The following is a 15,233-nucleotide window of genomic DNA, read 5'->3' as shown; positions in this document are numbered from 1 at the left end:
AAACTCAGCCAGACATCGCTACATCAGCTTCTTTCTAGTCAGGTTGTCAGTGATTTCTTTGCAACCATTACAGTGGAGACTGAAAAAAAACAAACAAGATGAGATTCCGGAAAGCAAGATTATGTCATAACATCAAAACAGGAAGGTCGTCAAGACTTAGAGAAAAGGCATCTACATCTCATTGATTTTCAGTGGGACTAAGGATCTTATAAAAAATTTTACTTAAAATGTTAATAGACTGTAAGAGTTATAATTATAAAGCCAGAACAGGCCATTTGTGATCATCTTGTTACCCAACTTCCAAATATTTAAGAAATTGCCATTGTTTGAAAGCTATGCATGATCCTACCACAGTTAAGCAGGTAGAGAAGGAAATAGCAACAAATAATATATTTAATGATGATTTCTCTCAAAGCAAAGATACTGGGTGATTGTATTGATTTTTAGATGTGCTCTCTCCTCAGCAAGCACTTTCTACTTACAAATAGCCGGTGTTGGCATTTGGCTTGCATGTCTGTGTTCTTTTAACGTACTGTCCAGCTCTGTGCAGACAGCTGGTTCAGCAGGCCTCGGTAGTATTACCCTGTGTGGTGAAGTACTGAGGCTGGAATGTCGTTGCCTTAGTAATGCCATTCAGGCAGTCCAGTGCTTCGGTTCTTGGAGCAGATAAGGCAGCCTGCACATTCAGCGGACCTCACTGTTTCTCATAAAGAAGGACCACGGACACGGTTCAGTGACAAAGGCACTCAGCAAGGTTTATTGCCGTCAAGACACAGTCCTACCACCCTGGCTCCGTGGTTACAGATGTGCTAACACATGAGTGTCCTGTGGCAAGGAACAGCTCAGTTCGCGGCAGGACTTTCTTCTGCCCCCTCGGCCGAACAAAGAATTAAGGTGAAGTACCCCAACATTTATAGGCTAAAGCAAACAACTAACATACACCACCTTATGTATTTCATGACATCCGTTTACCACTGATGTGTTGCTTGAAGCTTCTTTGAGAATTGTATATTGAGAGTTGTCTCACAAGGGGAAAGAAGGTATGGCTGTCTCCTGCAAGGTGTTCGTGGAAAAGTGTGAGAACAATGTCTGAGGGGAATGTGCTTGGGTGAGCCCATGTGAGCAATAATGGGAGGGTGGACCTCTCCCATGGGAAACGTGTGTGGGTGGAGGATTCTCATGGCGGCATGTGCATGGGATAGGCACGCAAGGAGGAAGGAGTCTCTTGTCTGGTGTGGCAACTGGCAATTCCTATGTGCTCATGGCAGACATCGCTCCTGGCTTCCTCCAATACTGACTGATTTCTGGACAGATACTCTCCTCTGACTCACCTCTTCTGTGAACATTGAGATGGGGATTCTGAAACCTAGAGGGTCCTCCTCTCATGATAGGGATCTGGGTTGAAAGCCTTATAACCCGCTAAGAACAGGCCCTTTGTTGTTCCTCTTTCCAGAAAACCTTTCCCCCCAGCACAGGGGATTCATTACGGCTGAAATCTCTTCCTGTTACAGCAGAAGATGGGATGGTGAGTGAAAGCAAGGAAGAGAATCCTGGCCACAGGGGGCCTGCGGGAATCAGACCATGTTGGATTGAGCAGGGAGATCCAAAGGGAAGGTTTCCCTGGGGTCTAGCTGTGGAAAACAGGCACTGGAAAAGCCACCTGGAAAAGAGGGGGAAGATCTACTCACGGTGAAAGTTGTTCCAGGAAATGCAGGGGGATCAGTGTCTGCTGGAGGGGAAACCCCATCAATGCACTGAATGTGAGAAAACCTCCCCTCTAGTCTCAGCGCCTCCCTCTGGAATAGAAGCCAGGGGTATGGGCTTGTGCAGCTCTCTCCTGATTGCTTGAGGCCTGGGAGCAGTGGTGGTGGCTGGGACAGTCTGTACAGCAGGAAATTACTGCAGGGATCCCGGGCTGGAGGGATTGTTCATTTAAGGATCGTCTGGTGGGAAGCCTGGGCAGGCTGGATCTGGCTGTCGGGAGGATGAGTGGTTTGGGGATCATTGGGCCAGTGAGTGGTGGGATAGGAGGGGAAATGTGTCTGTCTTTTAAAAACAGAACCATTGTTATAATCAAGACAGAGGGGCAAGTCTCAGTTTGTGTCTAAGTCGTAGCTGCAGTGCATAGAACTTTGGAAACTGCACCCTGGGGAGTTTCTCCTTTCCAGGGAGGTCATGTTGGGTTAGTTTCCAGCCAGCAGAGATACATTTCTCCATCTCCATTCCATTTGCCATCTGGCTTTAGCAGAGATGCCAGATACTCCTATTCATTTGCTCTCACAGGGGCAGGTTCTCTATGGTGCTCCATTCAGGTGACACAAGGGAACAGAGACTGGCCACATCCCCCTTGCTGGGGATTGTCCTCGGGTGGTGGAATCTCCAGCTGGCTCCTACAACACCTTGCAGCCTCCCCGCCTCCCCTCCCCCGAAGGCAGTGGGGAGTGGAGGAGGAGGAGACAGAGCATGCTTTGCTATGGCCATGCCCAGGTGGCAGTCCAGTGAGTGGGCAGTGTGAAAATCAGGGAATTGTAACCAGCTTCTTGAACCAACCCACTCCCTGCTGCACACCGGGAAAGCAGAGAATCTGACTCAGGGATTTTTCTGTGTCTGGGCTTCAAGTTGCTGCTTCTCCATGCTTCTCCCAGACATTTTGTCAATACAGGGGATTTGCAGCATTACAAACAGAAAACAGAATGGTTTGCAAGTGTAGAATTTCTCCAGGATCTGTTGGAAAGGTAAAGTTCCTTTATGGCTGATGTCTTCCAGGTACATTGCCTGGCCCCATCCTACAAGACTGGCTTTTTCTAACCAATGGTGGCCATAGGAAGGTGTACTGAGCAAGAGCTTATTGGCCTGGACTCACAAGTGTTGAAAGAAGGAATTTGGTTGCCCTATTTGGCTTGGAGACAGAAGGAGACTTCCCAAGGGTGATAATGGCAGTGAACATTCAAAGAGGTGACTTTGATGCTCTACTTATCCACAGAGCCGGAGCAGCTTCTGGGAAATGCTGCTGATCTTACTTTGCCAGCATGAGTCTTTGGAAGAGGATCCTCTTCCTTCTTCATCTCTGTCCCCTCTTTCCACTCAGGGCTCTTTGGATGAGAGGTGCCAACTTCCCTGCAGTGAGCGCTCTCATTAAAGGGACATGGTGGAGGGGGGTACAATCTGGCCTATGGCAGTGTGAACAGTTATGTTTTGGATCCCTGGCACATGAGTGCTTGAGAGCCATATCCTGGTGAATTTCAGTGTCCTGACCATGAGAGGCACTGCATGCTGTCATGCAGGGAAACAGTACCCTGCACTACCCTGGAATCAGGAAGGCTCAATCACACCTGGAGTTGCAGCTAATGAGGGATGTTAAGAGTAACAAGAAGGGTTTTTTCAGGTATGTTGGCAATAAGAAGAAGGTCAGGAAAAGTGTGGGACCTTACTGAATGGGGGAGGCAACCTAGTGACAGAGGATGTGGAAAAGCTAATGTACTCAATGCTTTTTTTGCTTCTGTCTTCATGAACAAGGTCAGCTCCCAGACTACTGCACTGGGCAACACAGCATGGGGAGGAGGCGAGCAGCCCTCTGTGGAGAAAGAAGTGGTTCGGGACTATTTAGAAAAACTGGACATACACAACTCCATGGGGCCGGATGCGTTGCATCCGAGAGTGCTAAAGGAATTGGCAGATGTGATTGCAGAGCCATTGGCCATTATCTTTGAAAACTCATGGCGATCGGGGGAGGTCCCGGATGACTGGAAAAAGGCTAATGTAGTGCCCATCTTTAAAAAAGGGAAGACGGAGGATCCTGGGAACTACAGGCCGGTCAGCCTCACCTCAGTGCCCGGAAAAATCATGGAGCAGGTCCTCAAGGAATCAATTCTGAAGCACTTAGACGAGAGGAAAGTGATCAGGAACAGTCAGCATGGATTCACCAAGGGCAAGTCATGCCTGACTAATCTAATTGCCTTCTATGATGAGATAACTGGTTCTGTGGATGAAGGGAAAGCAGTGGACGTGTTATTCCTTGACTTTAGTAAAGCTTTTGACACAGTCTCCCACAGTATTCTTGTCAGCAAGTTAAAGAAGTATGGGCTGGGTGGATGCACTACAAGGTGTGTAGAAAGTTGGCTAGATTGTCGGGCTCAACGGGTAGTAATCAATGGCTCCATGTCTAGTTGGCAGCCGGTATCTAGCGGAGTGCCCCAAGGGTCGGTCCTGGGGCCGGTTTTGTTCAATATTTTCATTAATGATCTGGAGGATGATGTGGATTGCACCCTCAGCAAGTTTGCGGATGACACTAAACTGGGAGGAGTGGTAGATACGCTGGAGGGTAGGGATAGGATACAGAGGGCCCTAGACAAATTGGAGGTTTGGGCCAAAAGAAATCTGATGAGGTTCAACAAGGACAAGTGCAGAGTCCTGCACTTAGGACGGAAGAATCCCATGCACCGCTACAGACTAGGGACCAAATGGCTAGGCAGCAGTTCTGCAGAAAAGGACCTAGGGGTTACAGTGGACAAGAAGCTGGATATGAGTCAACAGTTTGCCCTTGTTGCCAAGAAGGCTAATGGCATTTTGGGCTGTATAACTAGGGACATTGCCAGCAGATCGAGGGACGTGATCGTTCCCCTCTATTCGACATTGGTGAGGCCTCATCTGGAGTACTGTGTCCAGTTTTGGGCCCCACACTACAAGAAGAATGTGGAAAAATTGGAAAGCGTCCAGCAGAGGGCAACAAAAATGATTAGGGGACTGGAACACATGAGTTATGAGGAGAGGCTGAGGGAACTGGGATTGTTTAGTCTGCAGAAGAGAAGAATGAGGGGGGATTTGATAGCTGCTTTCAACTACCTGAAAGGGGGTTCCAAAGAGGATGGATCTCGACTGTTCTCAGTGGTACCAGATGACAGAACAAGGAGTAATGGTCTCAAGTTGCAGTGGGGGATGGTTAGGTTGGGTATTAGGAAAAACTTTTTCACTAGGAGGGTGGTGAAACACTGGAATGCGTTACCTAGGGAGGTGGTGGAATCTCCTTCCTTAGAAGTTTTGAAGGTCAGGCTTGACAAAGCCCTGACTGGAATGATTTAGTTGGGGCTTGGTCCTGCTTTGAGCAGGGGGTTGGACTAGATGACCTCCTGAAGTCCCTTCCAAGCCTGATATTCTGTGATTCTATGATACTTTCCAGACCAGAAAATAACGGTTGGGGATGCTGAAATGCCTGTAGTTATCCTTGGGGACCCAGCCTACCCCTTAATGCCATGGCTCATGAAGCCATACACAGGCACCCTGGACAGTAGTCAGGAGCTGTTCAACTATAGATTGAGCAAGTGCAGAATGGTGGTAGAATGTGCATTTGGACGTTTAAAAGCGCACTGGGGCAGTTTACTGACTCGGTTAGACCTCAGCGAAACCAATATTCACATTGCTATTGCTGCTTGCTGTGTGCCCCACAATATCTGTGAGAGTAAGGGGAAGATGTTTATGGCGGGGTGGGAGGTTGAGGCAAATTGCCTGGCTACTGATTATGTGCAGCCAGACACCAGGGCAGCTAGAAGAGCACAGCAGGACACGCGGCGCATCAGAGAAGTTTTGAAAACCAGTTTCATGACTGGCCAGGCTGCCGGTGTGAATGCTCTGTTTGTTTCTCCTTGATGAAAACCCGCCTCCTTGGTTCACTCTACTTCCCTGTAAGCCAACCGCCCTTCCCGCCCCCCTTTGATCACTGCTTGCGGAGGCAATAAAGTCATTGTTGTTTCAAGTTCATGCATTCTTTATTAATTCGTCACACAAATGGGGGGATAATGGGGAAGGTAGCCCAGGAGGGGTGAGGGAGGAGGGAAGCACTGGGTGGAGTGGTGGATGAGGGGAGGAGGGAAGGACAAGGCCACACTACACTTCAAAACTTCATGAATGCCAGCTTTCTGCTGCTTGGGCAGTCCTCAGGGGTGGAGTGGTAGGGTGCCCGGAGGCCCCCCACTGTGTTCTTGGGAGTCTGGGTGAGGAGGCTACGGAAATTGGGGAGCAGGGCGGTTGGTTACACAGGGGCTGCAGTGGCGGTCTGTGCTCCTGCTGCCTTTCCTGCACCTCAACCATACACTGGAGCATATCGGTTTGATCCTCCAGTAGCCTCAGCATTGCATCCTGCCTCCTCTCATCACGCTGACGCCACCTCTCCTCTCGCTCATCTCTCCTCGCCTCTCGCTCAGCCCTCCTGTCCTCGCGTTCATTTTGTGCTTTCTTGAACTCTGACATTGTCTCCCTCAACGCATTGTGCTGGTCTCTTTCAGTGTGGGAGGCCTGCATGAGCTCAGAGAACATTTCATTGCGAGTGCAATTTTTCCGTTTCTAATCTTTGATAGCCTCTGGGATGGAGATGATCGGGGGGCATTGAAACATTTGCAGCTGCAGGAGGGAAAAAAGGGAGATTAGTCTTTAAAAAGAGACATTTTAGAGAACAATGGGTAGACTCTTTCACGGTGATCCAAGCTGTTAACATTACATAGCACTTGTGGTTTCTTTACAACGTCGCATTTTGCCTCTTATATCGAGGGCCTGCCGGTATGGTGTGGGAGATCACACACGCAGGTGGGCAACAGAATTTGGCTTGCAGGGAGCCATGGTAAGCCACAGTCTTTTGGCTTCTTTAACCTTCCTAACGTGGTAATGGTTTCAAACAGCAGCACCCTCATTTCACATACCAAGCAGCTGTTGGGTTGGCCCTTTAGAATGGGTTGGCCCTTTAAAAGGAGGGGCTGCTGTTTTCAGGTTGACGTGCAGCACTAACTCTCCCCCCCCCCGCCACACACACACACAATTCTCTGGGATGATCGCTTCACCCCTCCCCTCACCAGGTGGGTAACAGCGGGGATGATTTCTGTTCAGCCACAGGCAAACAGCCCAGCAGGAACGGCCCCCTCTGAATGTCCCCTTAATGTAATTCCCTTATTTCAATCAGGTGACCATGAATGATATCACTCTCCTGAGGATAACACAGTGAGATAAAGAACGGATGTTGCTTGAATGCCAGCAAACACCAGGACCATACGCTGCCATGCTTTGTTATTCAATGATTCCAGACTACGTGCTGCTGGCCTGCCATAATAAAGTGTCCTACCATGGAGGACGGAATAAAGCTGCCCTCCCCAGAAACCTTTTGCAAAGGCTTTGGGAGTACCTCCAGGAGAGCTTCATGGAGATGTCCCTGGAGGATTTCCGTTCCATCCCCAGACATGTTAACAGACTTTTCTAGTAGCTGTTCTGGCCACGAATGCATCCCAAGTCTTCAGGGCAAATTAATCATTAAACACGCTTGCTTTTAAACCGTGTATTATATTTACAAAGGTACACTCACCAGAGCTGCCTTCTCTGCCTTCAAGGTCCGGGAGCCTGGGTTGGGAGGGTATTGGATCTAAGGTGATAAACACTTCCGGGCTGTCAGGGAGAACAGTTTCTCTGTTTGCCTGGTGTGCGCTATCTTCAACCTCCCCCTCCTCCTCATCTTCGTCGTCCCCAAAATCCTCATCCCTGTTGCGTGAGACTCCCCCCTGGCAGGAGTCCATGTACAGGGGTGGGGCAGTGGTAGGGGCACCCCCTAGAATTGCATGCAGCTCATCATAGAAGCGGCATGTCTGGGGCTCTGAGCCCAAGCAGGCATTTGCTTCTTGGGTATTTTGGTAGGCTTGCCTAAGCTCCTTAAGTTTCACTCGGCACTGCTGCAGGTCCCTGTGATAGCCTCTGTCCTTCTTGCCCCTGGAGATTTTTTCAAATATTTTGGCATTTTGTCTTTTCGAATGGAGGTCTGATAGCACGGATTCGTCTCCCCATACAGCGATCAGATCCAGTACCTCCCATTCAGTCCATGCTGGAGCTGTTTTGCCATTCTGGGACTCCATGGTCACCTGTGCTGAAGAGCTCTGCATGGTCACCTCTGCTGATGCGCTCACCACACTGGCCAAACAGGAAATGAAATTCAAAAGTTCGCTTGGCTTTTCCTGTCTACCTGGCCAGTGCATCTGAGTTGAGAGTGCTGTCCAGAGCAGTCACAATGGAGCACTCTGGGATAGCTCCCGGAGGCCAATACCGTCAAATTGTGTCCACACTACCACAAATTCGACCCAGCGAGGTCAATTTCAGCGCTAATCCACTCGTCGGGGAGGAGTACAGAAACCGGTTTTAAGAGCCCTTAAAGTTGGAAAAAATGGCTTCATAGTGTGGACGGGTGCAGGGCTAAACCAATCTAACGCTGCTAAATTTGACCTAAACTTGTAGTGAATACCAGGGCTAAGAGGATTTGGCAATATCCACTTGTTAAATCTAGGATGCTTAGGAACTTTGTCCTTCCTAAAGTGTCTAACATGTCATCAGTTGCGGATGTAGGGTATGCATCAGGAACTGTGACAGTGTTAAATGTTCTATAATCAACACAAAATTTTATGATCCCATCCTTTTTGGGGATCATAACTGGGGAAGCCCAAGGACTGTTTGTAATTGTGATGGGTTCCCCCCGGGGTGCCACCTGGAACTGGGGTACTGCTGAGCCCTCTGACCCACCAGCCTGGGCTCCCTCTCACACTGTGCTGCTGTGTCAAGCTGCAGACACGCTCCCGGTAAATCTTTGAATTACACTTCCACCAGCATACGCACCAGTAGGGACACACCCAGCTGCAGTTACATGCAGGCTCTCTGACCAGCGCTGCATGTGAACCAACAGTAGGGAGGCTATAGCCAAAATAACCCCCAGCTTTCCATCCTAGGACCCCAGAGCTGTACCATCTTGCCCTGGTCCAAACTCAACTAGTATGAATTTATTATCCAGTTCGCCTCCCCCTCAATGTGGAGAGGAAATGCAGCAGCCTCTGTGAGCTAAGATTCCCACGCATTTCACTCCAGACTCACTGCTTTAGATTAAAACATAAAATAAATGTATTAACTACAAAAGATGGATTTTAAGTGATAGCAAACAGATCAAAGCAGATTACCTAGCAAATAAACAAAAACGTAACCTAAGCTTAATATACCAGATAGATTGGATATGAATAATAGATTCTCACCCGAACTGATGGTACAGGCAGACTTGTAGATTCTTAAGGCACAAGCTGCATTAGCTTTACAGCTTGGGTTTCTCAGGTCTTCATACACTGGCTAGAAATATCTTTAGCCTGGGTCCAGCACTTCCCCCAGTTCAGCCTTTGTTCTTCCAGGTGTTTCCAGGAGTCTTCTTGTGTGGGGAGTGAAGAACAACAGAAGATGTCACTTCCTGCCTTATATAGCTTTAGCATATGGCGGGAACCCTTTGTTTCAAAACTTGGTTCCCAGACCGGTTTGTAGAAAAATACTGACATCCCACGATGGAGTGCAGAAACATGTGGTCTGGTCACATGTCCTTGCAGTGTTATAGCAGCCATTGCTTACAGGCTGGCCAAAACGCCCACAGGAAGGTTTAGCTATTCCACAGTCCATTGTCTTTGCTGATGGGTCATCAGCCCCGTCTGGCGTCTTCATTGTTGTACCTGAAAGGCTGGCTGTGGGTGTTTTCCAGAGTAAGCTCATTTGAAATACAGATCCCTAGTCAATAGTTATAACTTCAGATACAAAAATGATACAGGCATACAAATAGGATAACCATATTCGGCAAATCATAACTTTTTCAATGACACTTCACATGACTTATCTTGTACAAAATGCATCATAACTATGCATACTCCTATCATAATAATTGTGATGGTGCCCCCATAAGGCTTTATGGAAGTATGCTTATGAATGTATATATGACACAACTGAAATATGTTTCATGCTACATATGCCATGTAACATATCTCTGTAAAGGTTATGATCTACTGAATCTATTCATCCCATTTGTATGCATGTGTCATTATTGTATTTGAAGTTATGAATACTGGATGTATGCTTGTTTGATTTTAAATAACTTTAGTAAGGCATTTGGTCAGCTTCTTTAGAAAGGAATTTGCAAGTTAAGTGCCCAATCAAGGAGCATGTAACGCACAATGGATCTTGGAAGGCTCCAATCCACGTAAGAAGTATACATGAGGACCTTCAAGGTAGCATATTGACAATGGCTGCTGCCTGTAAAAACTGAGTCATGCATGGACATGTGACTTGCCCATGTGACTTCAAAACTCCATCTTGGAGCTGGACTTTGCATAGGAGAGAGGAGGGGGTATCCACCCACAAGAGAAAGTCTATTTAAACCCCTGGGAGACCCCTCCATTTTGTCTTCAGCTGGCTAAAGAGAGAGCCTCTCCACCCTCAAGAATACCTGAAAGAAACTGGAACAAAGGACAGTAACTACAGGTGGTGTGAGTGATTGCTGGACCCAGTCTAGAAGGAGACTAGTCTGTAAAAGGAAGCTTACTGGAATTCCTCTGAGGGTGAGGTTTTTATCTGCATTCAGTTTTCTTACTGTATTAGAGATAGATTTGCGTGTTCTAGTTTATTTTGCTTGGTAATTCACTTTGTTCTGTCTGTTACTACTTGGAACCACTTAAATCCTACTTTCCGTAATTACTTTTTACTTATTAATTAACCCAGAGTATGTATTATTACTTGGGTGTGGGGGGGGGACAGCTGTCCATATCTCTCTATCAGTGTTAGGGCGAACAATTTATGAGTTTACTCTGTATAAGCTTTATACAGGGTAACACGGATTTATTTGGGATTTGGAACCCACTGGGAGTTGAGCATCTGAGTGTTAAAGACAGGAACAGTTCCCATGCTGCTTTCAATTAAGCCTACAACTGTTAGGGGACATGGTTCAGACCTGGGTCTGGGTTTGCAGCAGGCTAGTGGGTCTGGCTCAAACCAGGCAGGGCACTGAAGTCCCAAGCTGACAAGGCAGGAAAGCAGGGGCAGAAGTAGTCTTTGCACATCAGTTGTCAGCTCCCAGGGGGTTTCTGTGATCCAACCCGTCACAATAATATCACTGTTAAGAATATGGGGAGTGCAGTGTCACCGTAATTATTCCTGGAAAGTTGCCTACAGTGACTCAAGACTGTCTGTACCAACCTCAGGGCAGACTATTGGGAAGCAGGGCACAAACCCCACACTGGCTGTGTGTTCTATGCTTAGGTTTCACCAATCAATTCTCAAGTGTAAACTCCTCAGGCACTATAACAGGCTGACCACAGAGTCACAGACAGTCCCCTTGGACTATCTCACCACCAGATGAGCCTACAAGTGTGATAGATGGTCCCTTACACCAAGAATCATGGCAATATTCAGGCTACTCCCACTCCCAAGAACCAGTCACTTACCCTAGGTCAATTACACCTTAGAGCAGTGGTTTTCAAACTTTTTTTCTGGGGACCCAGTTGAAGAAAATTGTTGATGCCCACGACCCAACAGAGCTGGGGATGAGGGGTTCAGGATGTGGGAGGGGGGCTGGGGCAGGAGGTTGGGGTGCAGGAGGGGTTCTGGGTTTGGGGGGGCTCAGGGATGGGGCAGGGGTTTGAGGTGCAGGAGGGGGTCAGGGCTCTGGGCTGGGGGTGCAGCCTCTGGGGTGGAGCCAGGGATAAGGGGCTTGGGGTGCAGGAAGGGGTTCTGGGTTTGGAGGGGCTCAGGAATGGGGCAGGGGATTGGGGAATGGAGTTGGGGTGCGGACTTAGCTCTGGTGGCTCCCGGTCAGCGATGCAGCGGGGGTGCAGAGGCAGGCTTCCCGCTTGTCCTGGCACCGCAGATGGTGCTGTGCCCCGGAAGCAGCCAGCAGCAGGTCCGGCTCCTAGGTGGAGGCGCGCAAGCGGCTCCGCATGGCTCTCACTCGCAGGCACCTCCCCCACAGCTCCCATTTGCTGGTTCCCGGCCAATGGGAATGTGGTGCTGGTGTTCGAGGTGGGGGCAGTGCGTGGAGCCCCGTGCCCCCCCTCCCCGCCTAGGAGCTGGACCTGCTGCTGGATGCTTCTGGGGCGCAGCACGGTGTTGGAAGAGGTAGGCACTAGCCTGCCTTAGCTGGGCAGCAACATCAAGGGGACTTTTAACGTCCCGGTCGGCCGTGCTGACCAGAGCCTCTAGGGTCCCTGGGTGCTGAGCAAGGTGACCCAGTGCCTTACATGCTTATTAATTAACCCAGACTTTGAAACACACTGCCTTAGATCTTAAACCAAAGATACCACCTGTAGCAAATCCTACATTAAACTATCTAAAGATTTATTAAGTAGGAAAAGGAAAGGAATTAGTTACAAGGTTAAAGCAGGTAAACACGGATACACAAATGAGTTAGACTCTTAAGTTTCAAAAAGTAATAGAAGCTTCTTTTATAAGCAAGCTTTCTATGTCCTTTAGGGCTAACCCAGGTTAAACATATGGGGACCTCTCGCTTATGTCTATGTGACGGTGTGTACCTGACCCTTCGGGGCCCCCGTGCTGGGTGCCCTGTGGTCCTACTACGCCGTGCCCCAGGAAGGAGCAGTGAAAGTGGGTCCTCGAGGCTGGCCTAGAGAGGCCCCATGGAAGCAGCCAATGAGAGCCCAACAGGCTCAGATAAAAGTTGCGGCAGGTCTTTAGCAGGTCACTTCCTGCCTGGGACCAGAAGGGTGAGGAAGGGGCACTCAACTGGCTGCCTTTACTGGACTTGGGAGTGAGCGGACCTGAGAGCTGTCACCCTAAAATAACAGGCAAAGATAAAGGGCCCAGGTGGGAAGAGGTCCAGGGAATGCAGCAGCAACTAGCTGATGGAAGCAGCTGTCTATAGGGTCCTTGAGCTGGAACCCAGAGTAGGGGTGGGTCCAAGTTCCCCCACTGGCAAAGTGACCTAAGTCCCTAGAAGGGGACGAGGCCCCTTTAGAAACCTGAGGAATGTGATTTAAAGGGCCCAGAGATGGGGCTAATGACCATGATGAGGGCAGACAGTTTGGTGAACTCTTTGCTACCCGGGAAGAGGTCTGTCCTGCCGGGGTGAGTTGGCCAGAGGGTTTAGCCACTGAAGACCCACCTAGAGAGGTCAGCAACAGACAGAGGGCACCGAGAGCAGGAAAATGATTGCAGTACCATACTCAGCTGCTAGGAGGCACTCAAGAGGTGAGGACTTCCATTACAGCCTAGTAAACCTTGCCCCCAGAGCCCAAGCAGCAGAGATACAATCCCTTCTTGTTTGATGGTTTAGCCCCCTCCTTCCTTGTGATCTGCACTGCAAACTCAGCTGACATGAGGAATCCACTTGCATGACTCCTCTTCATGGGGGGAAGGAAAAACAACTGTGGGTGGGGGGGTTGTGGCAGAGGCTTGAGGCAATCAGGACTGTGGTGAACTTGAAGGTGGTGGGCATTTCAGATGTTGGTGAAATAATTGCTGGCTTTGAGAGAATGGACTTTCCAAACTGGACCAGAGCCCTGGATAGGACTTGTGCCTACATTTTGCCTACCATGAGCTGTTCCTTCCACCAGATGTTTACTGTGAATTTGTCTGAGGGGCTCGATCTGGTAGGCAGCCTCTCAGCCTACTTATCAGAATGGGCCCCACGAGACTTGGGGGTGTGTGTGTCTTTCCTGGTTTGTGACTCACGCAGGGACGTAGGCAGGAGACCAGCGTCCAGGTGCCTAGAGTGAGGCAGCTGTGTGCATGCTCAGAGCAGAAGCGTAAGTGCCTAGGAAACTTTTACTGCAAACACTTAGGTGCTGAGTGAATTTAGGGGCCTACAGGGTTTTGCAGCTTGGGGTAGCACTTAAGTACTGTTGTGGATCACACCCTACGTGCCGACACAATGCAAGTGTTTCATAAAACACATTAGGATCTACTTGTTTTTTTAACCTCTAAGTGTGTAAGACGACTCCCTCAGTAACAATGCAGGGGCGGCTGGTGTCCATTGGGCTTTCAGATGGAAGGTCAGGCTGATGAAGTGACAGTGTTTGTCTGTCATGGTCATGTGGACGAGGAACTAATGGAGCACAGGGATTTGGGTACTGTGTCAACACTGAGCATCGTGTAAGGGCTTGTCTACATGGGGAGTTATTCCAGATGAACTATTCTTGATTAACTCCATGTGTGGATGCAGAACTGACCAGCCCAGGCAGTCTGGCTATTGACCAGTGTCACTTCCCCAAGCTGCCATGTTTGGCAAAGCCAAAGCTTGGGAAATGGGGTGGGGAGGGCACAAAGTAGAAGCCAGATAGTAGGGTTGGGGTGAGAGGGAAGGAGACTTCAGATATTGAGGTGTAGGGAGGGGGTGGGTGAGTGGTGGAAATAAAACAGTGCGATGGAGTAAAGGGAAGGGGGAGTGAGGAAGTGAAGCATGAAGAAAGAGGGATCCAAGATACAGGGGTGGGGGAAAGGAGAGAGCCCCCGCTGGCGCTTCCTTGAGACCCTACTCACAAGCAGGTCTGTCCTCCTTGCCTTTGTAGTGCTAGGAAAAGCTACTCTGATGTCAGCACAAGGCAGTGGGGACACTGACATGAGCAGTGCCCAGCTGGAGAGGTCACGTGCTCTGCGCATCCCTAGGGTGCAAGTGGAAGTGGGCCTGAGGGAAGAGAGGAGCCCAACTTGCATTTTTCAGCCCTGGAGTGTGGTGGGAGGGGTGGGGCTATCCTGGGGTGTCTGGTAGCTGGAGGGAAGTGGGGGTTGTTTCATTTCAGTTAGTTTTGCAGGGGCTGATGACCGCTTCTGTTCTTGGCTGAATGAAGCAAGGCCCTACTCTCAACTTGATGGCACTTCTGTCTGCTGTCTTTTCTGGGATCTGAATGACCCAATGCTGGCATTCAGCCAGCATGGAAGAGGAAAGGTGGAAGATTTCAATGCATGGGAACAGGAGCTGACTGGGGGAGAGAACAGCAGACTGGGACAAAACCTGGGTGAGCCAGGGGTGAAAGAAGAGGAGAGAAACTGGGAGTTGGAGATGGGGACTGAGCTGGAGGGAGACTGGGACTTGTTGGGTGAGGAGACTGGGCCTGGGTAGGCAAAGCGAATGGCGATGAAGAGCCAGGTGTGGGGAACAGACAGGTTGGAGGGGACAAGGCAGAGGGGTCAAGCTTGGAGGAACTGGCAAAAGGGTCTCTGCTCAGTAGAGCAGATACTCCCCTCCAGAGCCTGGAATGGAATCCAAGATTCCTCCATCCCATCATTCCTCCAGTCAGCAAATACCTGAGACTAGTGGCTAAATGTCTCATCCCCCTCTAGTGCAGTCCACAGAAGATAACCTGCTATTCTTCTACTTCACTTCATTAGCTCTGCAGAGGTCTGTGCAGTTGATCTAAAGGTTCCAAGCCTGCTAATGAGCCATATTAGTGTCAATATGTCAC

The sequence above is a fragment of the Natator depressus genome, chromosome 21 (assembly GCF_965152275.1).
Source record: "Natator depressus isolate rNatDep1 chromosome 21, rNatDep2.hap1, whole genome shotgun sequence".
Classification (NCBI taxonomy): domain Eukaryota; kingdom Metazoa; phylum Chordata; order Testudines; family Cheloniidae; genus Natator; species Natator depressus.
This window is presented reverse-complemented; position numbering follows the sequence as displayed.